This window comes from Rhea americana, unplaced genomic scaffold (genome assembly GCF_003343005.1).
Source record: "Rhea americana isolate MKP2758 unplaced genomic scaffold, rheAme1 scaffold_116, whole genome shotgun sequence".
NCBI lineage: Eukaryota > Metazoa > Chordata > Aves > Rheiformes > Rheidae > Rhea > Rhea americana.
Genome location: NW_028185217.1, coordinates 2,222,559 through 2,234,655, shown reverse-complemented (window position 1 = coordinate 2,234,655; position 12,097 = coordinate 2,222,559). Strand labels below are relative to the sequence as shown.

Genomic DNA, 12,097 nt, shown 5'->3' with positions numbered 1-12,097 from the left:
CTGAGGGCAGCGCGGGAGCGCCCTAGAGCCGCCGTGGGAGAAAGGGGCGAAGGCCGGCGGCGCTGGCCAGCGTGGTGGCGCCACGTTATGCAGCGGCCGTTCAGCGGTTGTTGAGCAAGTGACACGTCTGCGCAGAGCTCTGTGCAAAGGCCCAGGGCTCGCTCCCGAAAGCGGTTTGTTTAAGTGAGCGCAGGTGTGCCCGAGATGACACAGCAGCCAGGCTTAGAGGGAGAGCTTTGGAGGTAGYTCAAGGATCTGCTTGGTGTGCTTCACTGCTTGGGGTAAATATGCCCGTCTGKTTTTTTTGCTGCTAGAAAACAGGGTGATGGCTAGTAGCAGGCTAAGACACTAGTTACTCTTTGTGCTGTAAAATCCAGCTGTGACAGCACATAGGTGGYGTTTTATTTTAATAGATCTTGTTAAGTACAACCCGTGCTCAGGAATGAGCTTGATTAGTTATACCATGATCAAGACTATGGAAGCTTTATGATTTTACAAGGAGGCAGTGCATTTAAGTCATCACAATAAGAGCATGTCTTTATAGAGAAAAGAAAGACTTGGGCAGCATTTAGCGCCTCTGTTCCTCTCATCTTGAGAATGTATTCACAGAAGAAAAAAAAAAAAAAAGACTGTCTCATCGGATGAAGAGCCACTCTGCGATTGTATAACTGGCCCTAGAGAATACAAGGAGTCTCATTCGCTCCCATTAGGGTTGGGACATGATACAGGGAGTACTTTGGACCTGATGAATATTATTACTGCACACAACTATGTGGCTTTGAGGCATCCCTTCCTAATAACATTAGAAATAATTCACAATTTCACAACTCAGTCACAGAAGTTGGAAAATGCCAATGTCTTTGCAAAGGCAGGTGAACAACACAAGAAACTCGGCCTCTTAGAGAATAGCACCAATAATGCTTAGCATTGACATAAAACTTTGAATTTTCAACACCTTGTATAATTTTTAATTAGTTTAATCTACCTTCTGAGCTAGTTCAGTAATGACTACCTCTGTAAGGAAACAGGATGAAGTTCTTGCCATTAGAAGACCTACAATTAAAATATTATTTCTCTTCCTCCTGACTTTGTTTATCGTGCAAACAAGCTATATTTAATAATGTATAAGTAAACTCTCCAGTATTAAGAAAGTCTTTTTTTCTCAACAAATCACATTGTTTATAGTTAGCAACAGTTTTTATCAGAGAATTGTAAAATGTTTGGACTCTTTCGGCACAGGTACAGTGCTGGTCAGAAAAAGGTGGAGTTGCACTCTTACCTCTAGATTTCCTTCCATCATGTTCAAATTAGAATGAAGTTATAATTAGTTCAAATTAGAATTTCCACGACATTTTACTATGTTCTCTTAATTTTCCTTGCATTTTAAAGATGGAGTTTAGAAAACAAAAAAAAGTAGTAAGAGATGTAAGGTACTTTTACCCAGATGTCCTGCCAAGATCTTATCTCCGAATTCTTACTGACTGGTTAGATTATTCCAGACATCTCTGAAGACATACCATTTCCCACTGCATTAGTGTGTTGTGCTACTGTATTTTGAAAGGATTTTTTTTTCAGAATTAGTGTGGTTTAGCCTTGATCTATCTGTTCTGATTTCCCCCTTAGAGATTATATTAATGCTACCTGGGCTTGACTAAAATACTTGCAATTTACTTCTGTAAGCCTTGGATCAAGTACAGCAAAACAGTGGCTCTTGTTGATCTGCAGATGGGAGCTGAAAAGCAAGAGGAGTTCCAGGAATCCGCCCTAAGGAAATGAAATAATTTGAAAGACCAAATGTAAAAGACTTTTACTTGGATCAAGTACTGGAAAATAACCAGATCAGTTAGAAAACATGTAACACAAATAACATATGTAATTAGAATTTTTCTGAATAACTTAGCAGAAAGAAATCTTAACACTGAAAATGCATGGGTTCCACACTGAAGAAAAACTAGCTGGTTGCCATCTCATTAGTGGTATGCTGTACCCAGGCCCAGATATGAAGTGCCAMGAAAGTTGAAGTCTCAGTGCATCTGCAGGGACCTTCAACGCCAAAAGAACAGAGTTTCAAGACAGAGGCACTTTTATTGTCTGATCACAGGTATAAATCAGCACTGACACAAATACAGCAAGCAAATGTTGCCTTCCTGTCTTAGGGCAAGCTAGTGTTAACTTCAATCAAATTTTGTTACCCTGCTATTTGTTTTAACTGCCAGGGAAGTTTACTGTTTCTCAGCTATGACTTTATAGTGTTTTTTYTCTTTGCCTGACCATCTCTTTGTTTTGCTGAGATAAAAAGTCTCAACCTGTAAAGTGTAAAAATTATGTTCTATAAACCATCCTACGACTGGTAAGGGGTCCACAGAAGTCTCTTATCATTACTGCGTTGCTTGTGGGTGTTCCTTATGTACATTTAATGGTTGTTATTTTGGTAGCAGCAATCTGACCTGTTTGACAGCCAGCTATCATGGATCCTGATCCATTACTGAGGAGCCTAAGTATTGCTAAAGTATATAACTGTGTCTATAAGTGGGCTAATTGCACCAATATGAACAGAGGAATGGATGGAAAATCTCTAGATTATCTGTGAAAAAAGCTTAGGTATCTTTACAAATTCTAATTGGTAAATTCACTTGTTCAGATTTGAATTGAACAGCAAACAAGGTAGGAATACTTGCATATCAGTTTCTCATAAAGAATTTAGTGAGGTCTGCAAATACAGGGCTTGCCAAGCTCTTTATAACCATATATAAAGGAATATTGCCAAGTTTTTAATTGCGTATGTTATTGCTGAGTAGTTTTTGTTGTTCTTGTACAATTATTTGATTTTACAGATTTTTTTTACCTAACAGAGGTTAAAGAATACCTGTAAAGTGAATAATTTATTTCTATATTCGTATACAATTTCACTGTTTGTACTCAGATCTTGGTGGTTAATAGCCATTAACTTCCATAGAAATCTCTCTGCCGTATGTGACATGATTTATTCTAGCGACAGTGAAAAAAATGCATTTTTTAACTTTTAAATTATTCGCTTGACAGCTTTAGATGTTCAGTGTCTTTCAATCTCAATATATGTTTTCTTTTTCAATATAGAGCTGTCTCTGTTCTGCATTGTGTGTTATGTTATTGCTTACTATTTGTCTTTATCCTCAGTCTCACTACTTTCCTTTAAGAATTTCACAATAAATCGGTTGCTACCTGTTTTGTTTGTTACACACATGAAATAATTCCCTAACACTTTTCTGTTAGAAAAAAAAAGACCTACTAATATGTCCTGGTCTTTGTAAAAGTGTGATATCTGAAGAGTCTAGTCATAATATCACAGAAAATAAACTAGATTAATCTCTAACAAAATAGTTTGATTTTGGTTGTAAGTTATAATCTTTGTCTAATGGTACGTTTCACAGAAAAGTCTCAAAAGGCCAGACTGGAACCAGAAGAAAGCTGTGGGCACCAGCCAAGTGTTGACTGTCTGGCTGACTGGTGATGCCTTGCCTCAGAGCCAGAGGTAGGTCTGCTGAACATAGAGCTCAGCTTGAACTAGGAGCTGCTCTCTTTCAAAGATGGGTCTCTCAAGTTCCTCTGGCTTCTAGCTCTTGGTCCTGCRGCAGTTCTGGCACATGTTATTCAAAATCTGGTCTAGTAAGTTACTGACTTGCATACTAGAGATATATTTTCAATAAAATATGCCACTGTGTTTCATTAGCCCGTGCAGGTTTTTAACAAGTCAGCTGGCATGAGATATTTGCAACTATATGTATGCAGCTGTGTTTTCAAAGGGTAGCTTCAGAACTGCAATAATTAAGCTGAAGTGAAACAGCAGAGAAAGTATACAGACAGCAGGCTTTTGGGCATAGCTACCTGTAAGCAACTAGATAGATTTTCAGTATAAATAGGGCACACTCCTACACTAAGTTGTTAAATTTTCGTATTTGGCTGTAGATAATTACAAGACAAATATTAAATTCCAGGGCCTATTAGATTATATAACTTTGTAGTGTTGTGGCATGTATCTGCAGAAAATACAGACACTACATAAGAGCTGCAGAAAAAGATTCTTCATCAGGTCTCCATAAGGGAACACGAAGAAGAGAGAAAAAAAGCGTATTGCTCAGGCACAAGGATATAGCAAGGAGCCTAGGAATGAGACTGCCTAGAGGGGTGAGAAGCAGACTCTTTGTTGGTAAACTGCAGTTCTTGAGCTCAGGTTGACTACACAGGTATTCTTGCCTTGCAAGGCCTTCTCTTCGTCTCACAGCTGCAATCCCTCAACCATAACTTACTTTTTGAGTATTGTAATAGTGAAGGGCACCTATAGATATTGAAATAATGTATGTATCATAGAATTACAGTCAGAGAATCAGTTGAACTGCTGTAATGTGTAACTGGAAATAATTTTAGCATTTCCATACTCAGTTCTTGACCATACAGGTATGACCTTTCCCACAGCGGGCAGAACACTGGCAAAACAAGTGCTTAAGTAACAAGATTATGTTTATCAGTGCAATGATGTAGTTTAAATCCTGTAAAGTCAATGAGCGCTTTCCACAGGCTTCAATTTCACAAATGTAAGAATATAAGTAATCTTGAGTCGATTTTAAAGAGCTGGTATTTCTTTTTATGGGAAATGCTACAAACATGGACACGTAGCTCAATTTCAGTTGATACATTCTGATTCAGTTTCAGTTTTGCATTCTGACTCTGTCTTAGGAGTATCTGTATAAGATATTCATGCATTTGTCCTAGTGATATGTCCCATAGCATGGTATCACTTACATTAAAAACCGCTGTGGTAATTTCCTTGGTTAAGCACAGGCATCGAATCAGACTTTGCTGGATTATCTGTAGGTATCTACCTCAACTGCTGTTCTGTCTATAAATGTTAGTGTTGATGCACAATACTGCTAGCTGCGTATTAATGATCTCAAACAGAAGCAGGCTACTGCTGACGTTCCTGTCTTTCCACCTCTGTTTCATTAAGTCTTTGAGACGTCTTATACTCTATTCAGTCTTTAATCACTAATATCCTTATGGACTATTCCAGGCTGCTGTTCAGGCTGAATGCCAAATTACCTGTTTTGTCAAGTCAAAGATGTACTGTAAATATTTAGTAGCAGACCAGAATAGCACGCCTGCATTTGGTAAATACCATGGGGAAATGATTACACCCCCCAGTTTTGGCCACAGTAGAATCATAGAATGGTGAGGTTGGAAGGGACCTCTGGAGGTCATCTATTCCAACCCTCAGCATAGCCCTGTATGGGGACTGAACTCACAACCTTGGCATTAGCAGCACCACACTCTAACCAACTCAGCTAAACCTGCCCCCAGGAAATAGCCACTGTTAATCTTAGGTTTCAAGGCAGGTGGCTCAGTTCAGCGTTTAAGAAAACAAGTTACAAGGCTGAAGTAAAAGCAAGTGGCTGTATTAAAAGTCAAAGGATATGAATCAGAGGTCCAGCAGTGCCTATGTTTTCAATACTTCTCTGGGGAAGGCCTCAGAGGAGTGTGTATTCTACCTCCCATTGCCACATTTTTCTAGTAGGAGGCTTACTTTACACAGAGGCTTTTAGGGCAACTACAGAGCCTCGACTTTCCAGTGAGCCTGAACAATCATGTCAGAAACTGGTCTGCTAGCTGTCCTAGGAGATTTCAGCAAGGAAATCATAGGTATCCCTGCAGGATAAAAGTGGAAGAACCAGTGTTTCGAGCCAGTATACATTTTTTAGCCATATCTGTTACTGTGTTGGTTTCCCTGGAAAGATCAGCTTCTGTTAAGGGCAAAAGCCACTTAAGCAGCTTATGCAGTAGTTTATTGCCTTTCTTCCATCCCAAAGTCCACATGATTATTGAGGGGGAAAATGGTAAATATGCAACCAAGGGCTAAATGTGTCATAATAGTGACTTAGTGGCTTTAACTGGACTTACCTGATCATATTTCGTAAGATTAGATGCCTTTTCTGTAATGTGCTGTCATAATCTGTCAAGCTACTTCATTTATACACAGTAGGAAACTGAAATAAAGTTAGGCCATAATATACGCTACCAATGATAGGTGTCCTCTTCATTGAAGAAAATATGTCAAGGTTAAAAAGTTACCAAAAGTAAGTTTGTCCTTGTGAGTCTTTATTTTCTTTCTTTCTTTCTTTCTTTTTGATGGAAACTGTGCAGACATGCAACCTCAGCTCTTTGGCAAATGTTCGTAATGACGAGATAAACTGCTGAAGCCTTCTGAAGCAAAGTCCATGCTTTTCAATTTTTACCCTCTCTTTTTCCACTTTTTGACAAGGAAGGTACAGAATGTAACCAGTTTATGCTTACCAGATAACAGGAATTACTTCAGCAGCTCCATTGCCTTAGCCCTTTTCTAATATGCAGTGCTTACCAGAATTTTAGTCAATTGTCTGTTTAATAAGGTGAACTTTGCTGGGTCATTTCTGTAATTAACATTCACATTCACTGATGCATAGAATTATCAGCAGGCTCTTAAAAATCTCCTTTTTGTTGGCTGAAGAAATTAATCTACTGGAATAGAACACCATCTTGCTTAGAAAGACAGTATAACCAAAATGTTAAAATTTTTAAGCTGCGGCCTTCATCACAAAGAAGCTCAGCAAGGGAATTAATTTTTTAACTCCTAAAAGTATGTATAATTAATGAATTCTCTCATTTTGCAGACACTCTCAGTACGGAAAGGCCAATTAGGAGACYGAGCAAGGCCATTGCTACAGAATGCAAACAAGTGCATCTTCTTCCTAGTGGCATCATTGTGGAGATTGAAAAGAAGAGAAACACCAGATTCTTATACTGCAGGTACAACAGGAACAAGGGATAAGAACAGATTAAGAGCATAAGAAGATACTAGGAAATAAGGTCCTTGTTAGAAGGATAGTGAATAGTTTTCAGTATCAAGAGTTCTTATACAGGTACAGATTGTGGAAAGACTAATGAGGCAGTCCCTGAGTAACAGCCTGTATAGTATAGCACTGAACACATAAAATGATAAATAAAAGGACACAGCAGACAGAGCATAATGATGCATACATTTTTATGTTCACAGATTTCACTTCAGCTTTAGTTTGCACTTGCTGTGCCAAGCTGCAGTAGGTAGTTAAAAACTTTTTTTTTTTTTTTTTTGCTAGTTGACAGAAGGTTGGATAGTACTGTTCTTAAACATTTCCTTATATATGTTTCTAATGTTAATTAAGTTCTTTGTTTATTTAGGCACTGGTTGTCCACTTAGTCATAATGGGAACTGGCAGTGATGCCAGAAAGTTTTGTGAAGAATAAAGCAAGCAGTCTACAAGATCAAATACAATGGCATCCATGCTCACCAACAAGCACACACTGTGATTAATAATTAAATTGAATTGAATTCAAAAAATTAATCAACTCTCATTCCATGCAATCCATACAATTACTCCAGCACTATACAACCATACAAATTTATAGACTCCTGACCCCAGGAGTTTAACAGGCTTCTGTAAAGCCTTGTAGTGTACCTGCATGACATTATCTAGAGCATTTTACTAAGCAAAAATCACCCTTATATTAGTAGTGAATTTCTGCCTAAAATGCCCTCATCTGAATGCATTTGAATGCATATAGTTTCCCTAATGTTAGTCTTCCTAATTTCTTACTATGTGGTCAATACCAAGGTCTGGGTGCTTACCAGTGATGTGAGTCAGCCGAAGCCAACTGACAGCGAAAGTTTACAGAATCCAGATCCTAACAAAATCATCACTTTTATTTGAAAAACAGAAAGGTAGTGTGGAAAATGAAGTATATCACATGAAGATTGCTTAAACTATTTGTAATATTAGAGGAAGTGTCATCCTACTTTTCAAATACTTGTACAGTTCTGCAGTGGCTAAGAACATAGCTGATACTTCTATGAAGACCTCCCACTCTCTGGGACTTGCTTCCTAACTAATGTCAGGATATTATATGTGATATATGAGGATTCTCAGAGTGTGTTAGCAACTTGTAACCATACAACTTCATAAGCAATGTCACTGGTTCTGAATACAGTTCCAGTGTGTCCAATAGCTTGTCACCACTTGCCATGGTTCAGCAATGTTTTTGACATAGATGAGATCGACTTACTCAAGTTATTCAGAATTAAAGAGTTACATTTCTTGTGGTTAATGCAGCCCCTCAATCTTTTGGGAAGCTAAATTATGAGCATATGGCCACCAGCACAATCTGGAAGCATCTCTAAAAGGCAGCTTTCTTTTCAGGAATATTCCTTATGCTAGATTATGAAGACAAGACATATGTGGGGAGAGAAAATCGTATCCTTTTRGAAGTAACCAACATCCTGTGGCATGAAAGGAATATATTTATTTTGCATATGATAAATACATTAAAATATTTAATGATTTAAAGGATAAGTGGAAAGAAGAGGAATGTAAATCTTGTGTTATGATTCTGTTTCCTTGACCTTACACATCAGTCTGATAATGAGGCTAAATTCAGAGTTTCTACTTAACTTATAAAAAGCAGCTGTAAAGCTGATAAACAGGCAGATATAATTGTCACTGAAAGACATTAGAACAGGTGAACTGGATTCTTTATATTTTATAGGAAACATTTTCATAAGGGGTAATATCAACTAGTTCTCTCATTTCAATTTGTGTTTCATTTTATTTATATATAAGGACATTAAGCTTTATTCTGTACTGCCACAAAAAGGGAAAACAGTAAACAAAACAAAATAAAATGCTGTGTAAACAAAACGCTCCATTGCACATGTTTTGCCTCCTTCCTCTTGGAAGAGACTTAGAGGTAAAGACCACCATAGCTGTAGCAGATGATGATGACATTATTCAGTCGGTGGTCAGGTGCAACTATACTGAGAATCGCAGAGCTGCTCAGTCATGTAGTTGCTACTGTATTTTATGGGCAGTGTTATGTCTGCCAGGCTAGGCTGTGCTACCAAGGGGAGAGCAGGAGAGTGGGAAGGGACTGAAGTCTTTTAAAGTTCACCTTTCTATTAAATCTTTACTTGCTGTGATACATTCCTGGAAGATTTTCAGATTTTATATCAATAAGTGAGTTAGACTGGAGTACCTTGCAATTCTTTCATTAAAACCTGTTGAAAGTGAGTATATAATACTAACAAACTGGAATAGCAGACTTTGGCTTGTGTTTTCCACTCACCTAGCAGAGGTGTATATGACTAAATAAAACACAAGACACTGGAAAAACAGGCTCAGTGTGTATGCATCCATATTTTAGCTCTTTTCATCCTAATCTCCTTCCATTTCAGTTTGAATAATGACCAGAGTGAGACTGAAACTAAATGGGAAATCCATCTTCCAAGGAAGCAAGGCAATATTCTAATATAAAAATCAGTTTGTTAGAACTGGAAGCTAGGGGGTATTAAACAGAAATGGCCTGTGAAGAGTCAGAATGAGAGAGCTTGTCTGTAACGCAACTAGGAATTTGGGCAGTTTCTTGTTAATACCTATTTTCAATGAGATCATTTTTTTTTCTGCGATGGTAACAGCAGCCAAATATGTACTTTCAGTAGGAATYTGGGCTGAATCTCTGGCTATGCAGACAGTGCAAATTCAGACATAAAGCTGGTGCTGTTGAAAATCAGAGTAACCTGTTCTAGTGGCTGCAAAGAGATAAAATAAAATACAAAAATTTCTACTTTGCACCTGAGCTCATGCTGTCTGGAGATCATGTTTGTCCCAGTTTGGAGGACTGTTATACTACGGTAGGCTCACTTCACACAAGTATTTGGCAGTGAGATTTCAAACAAACCTGTGCTCTTTTTTCATGCACATAATAAAGTAAATTAAAAATCAATTAATATGCAGAAAAAAGGAGCAATATAGGGCTTCATTCTGCATTCAATAATATCAAATCTGTGCTCTGCTGAATTTCCTAGCAGTAAAAATTTGATCTGTATTGGCATGAGCACACAACTGCATTTTTATCAAATTAGTGAGCATATGTTACAGTGTTTATTCAGACTTTATGCCAGCTTTCTGTCAGTTGGGGGAGAATAAATTATACCTGATCCAGCATAAAGTTAGAGTCGTACAAACAAACAATATCTCATCTGATAGGAACTTTCCTGGTGCAAAATTATTTCTTGAAGGTATTTGCTATCTCACAGAATGATAGCGTACCTCCTTAATATGCTGTAAACCCTACACAGTCCTTAGACAAATCTTTTTCAAGTTGCAGCATGTGTATATCTGATTAGCTGTAAACAGACTGACGATTTTTCCTCAGAGGGAAACAAGAGGAGAGTCAATTCAAATTACATTTTATACCTTAGGCAAATAATAGAAATTCTTCAGAATATGGTTTGTATAGAAATCCCAAATGTACTCMTATATACATGTAAATAATGAGATGGGGAAAAGCAAGTCACAATGAATACGAGGAACATAATTCTTCAAATGATGGGATTATTCAGGCCCATATTATGAAAGGGGAAAGATTTGATTTCGTGCTTTCCTCCATTTGCCTTCTTTTAAATGTGCATCTACTGAGCGTATTACGGATATTTTTGTTCCGAAGATTTCATTCTGAAGATGAATTGTCATGTCAGTAGTTATTAGAGGTGAAGACATTTTTGAGATTTCCTCTCAAGTCTACGGGCCAAATCCATTAGTAGGTGTATACAGGTGATGCTGGCTTTAATATATGATTGGCTGAAGTTATTTAAGATTTTGTTGGAATTTTGTTAATTTTGTTCATTTAGTTCCACCAGAATTTTTGAATTAACTGCATTAGTGCTTGTTTTTGGCCAGGGATTCTAACTGATTCTGTGACTAAGTAGTCAATGGCAGTGCTGTTTAACCCAGCATAAGCAACCATGGCTACTCATTTCTGCTTCTACACTGCAGTCTCCACTGTGCCAGAACAACAGTATAAATGGGTGCATGGTGGACCAGCCCATGGAATTATTGTAACTGAAAAACAGCAAAGATTAAGAAGAGTGCTGTTGCCGCTAAAAAAAATTTCTCTCCAAACTAAACAGCATGATGAAGCAAGTGGAACTAGGAGCGTACAGCAGACCTGGCAAAAGGGGATGGCAGTGTGGTGTAAACCGGAAGAAGGATTATTCAAGACAGACAAAAGGTAAGAGCATATCTATACATCCAACCCAAGGAACAAGTTAAAGTAGAAGAAGATATTCTAAAGTAGCTGCAGTCATATGAATACAGAAATACTTCTGAAAGCTACAATGCGTCCTGGGGGGTGTAAGTCATATACTGGTATGATTGCATCTCTACCAAGCATGTGCTGGTATAACATCAATAAAAATGTTCTCCTAATTGGCAGAATTATGCTAATAAAACTTTTACAAGTGTAAGAGCCCTAAAAAGTGGAATTGACAATGAATATCATATCTGTCTCGTGTGAACATCACACATTCAGCAATAATTCTTATTATGCAGGTCGTAGTTAAGAGTTTGTGGAACTGTAATTCTGCTAAGAAAGCATTTTTGGGAGAATTAGAAGTTAAGTTCCATTTCTTTTTATACATTTCAGGAAACTTTCCAAAATCATTCCAGGCAGAGCTGAAGCATCTTTCAGGATTCTCATACTATTATTTATAGCACTGCTACGACCTCTTAAAAGCTTATATTTGTCCTTGGAGTGGGACCACATTGTACTGAGAGATTGGTATTTTCATACTGTTTCCTGTGGAGCAACAACCTAGACTCTTGGCAGTGTACCACTATTCAATCCATACAAAGCACTCACATCGTGTACTCTAGATACAGGCTTGAGCTCATGACCATTCAGATGTAATCTGTGCTAGCAGTGCTATTTTAACTGCAATCCTTTTGTCGTATATTCAAGTACTATCTGTACAAAAGAAGAGAAGATAACTTAAAACATGCTTTTGGATTGAATATGGTAAAGAGTGATGCTTTGTAAAAGCCCAGCAATATAAAACATTTAGAAGAGAAATTTGATAAAATATACTAAGTTAAGCTGTGATGGTGCATAGCTATTTGCTGTATATACAGATACTAATTCCAAAATGTGGTTTATGTATATKACTTCAACCTACAAGGGGAGCAACAGTCTTCCAGTAAGTGAGTACAGTCTGCTTGGG

At 37.7% G+C, this 12,097-nt stretch overlaps 1 long non-coding RNA gene across 1 annotated transcript; it reads left to right on the top strand.

Annotated features, from left to right (window-relative positions):
* Positions 1–39: 39 nt before the first annotated feature.
* LOC146600777 (uncharacterized) lies at positions 40–8,725 on the top strand. The gene is made up of 5 exons (XR_014897420.1): positions 40–281; positions 3,411–3,511; positions 6,681–6,816; positions 8,244–8,297; positions 8,459–8,725. It is a non-coding gene; the product is annotated as an uncharacterized LOC146600777 (long non-coding RNA).
* The last annotated feature ends 3,372 nt before the right edge of the window (positions 8,726–12,097 follow it).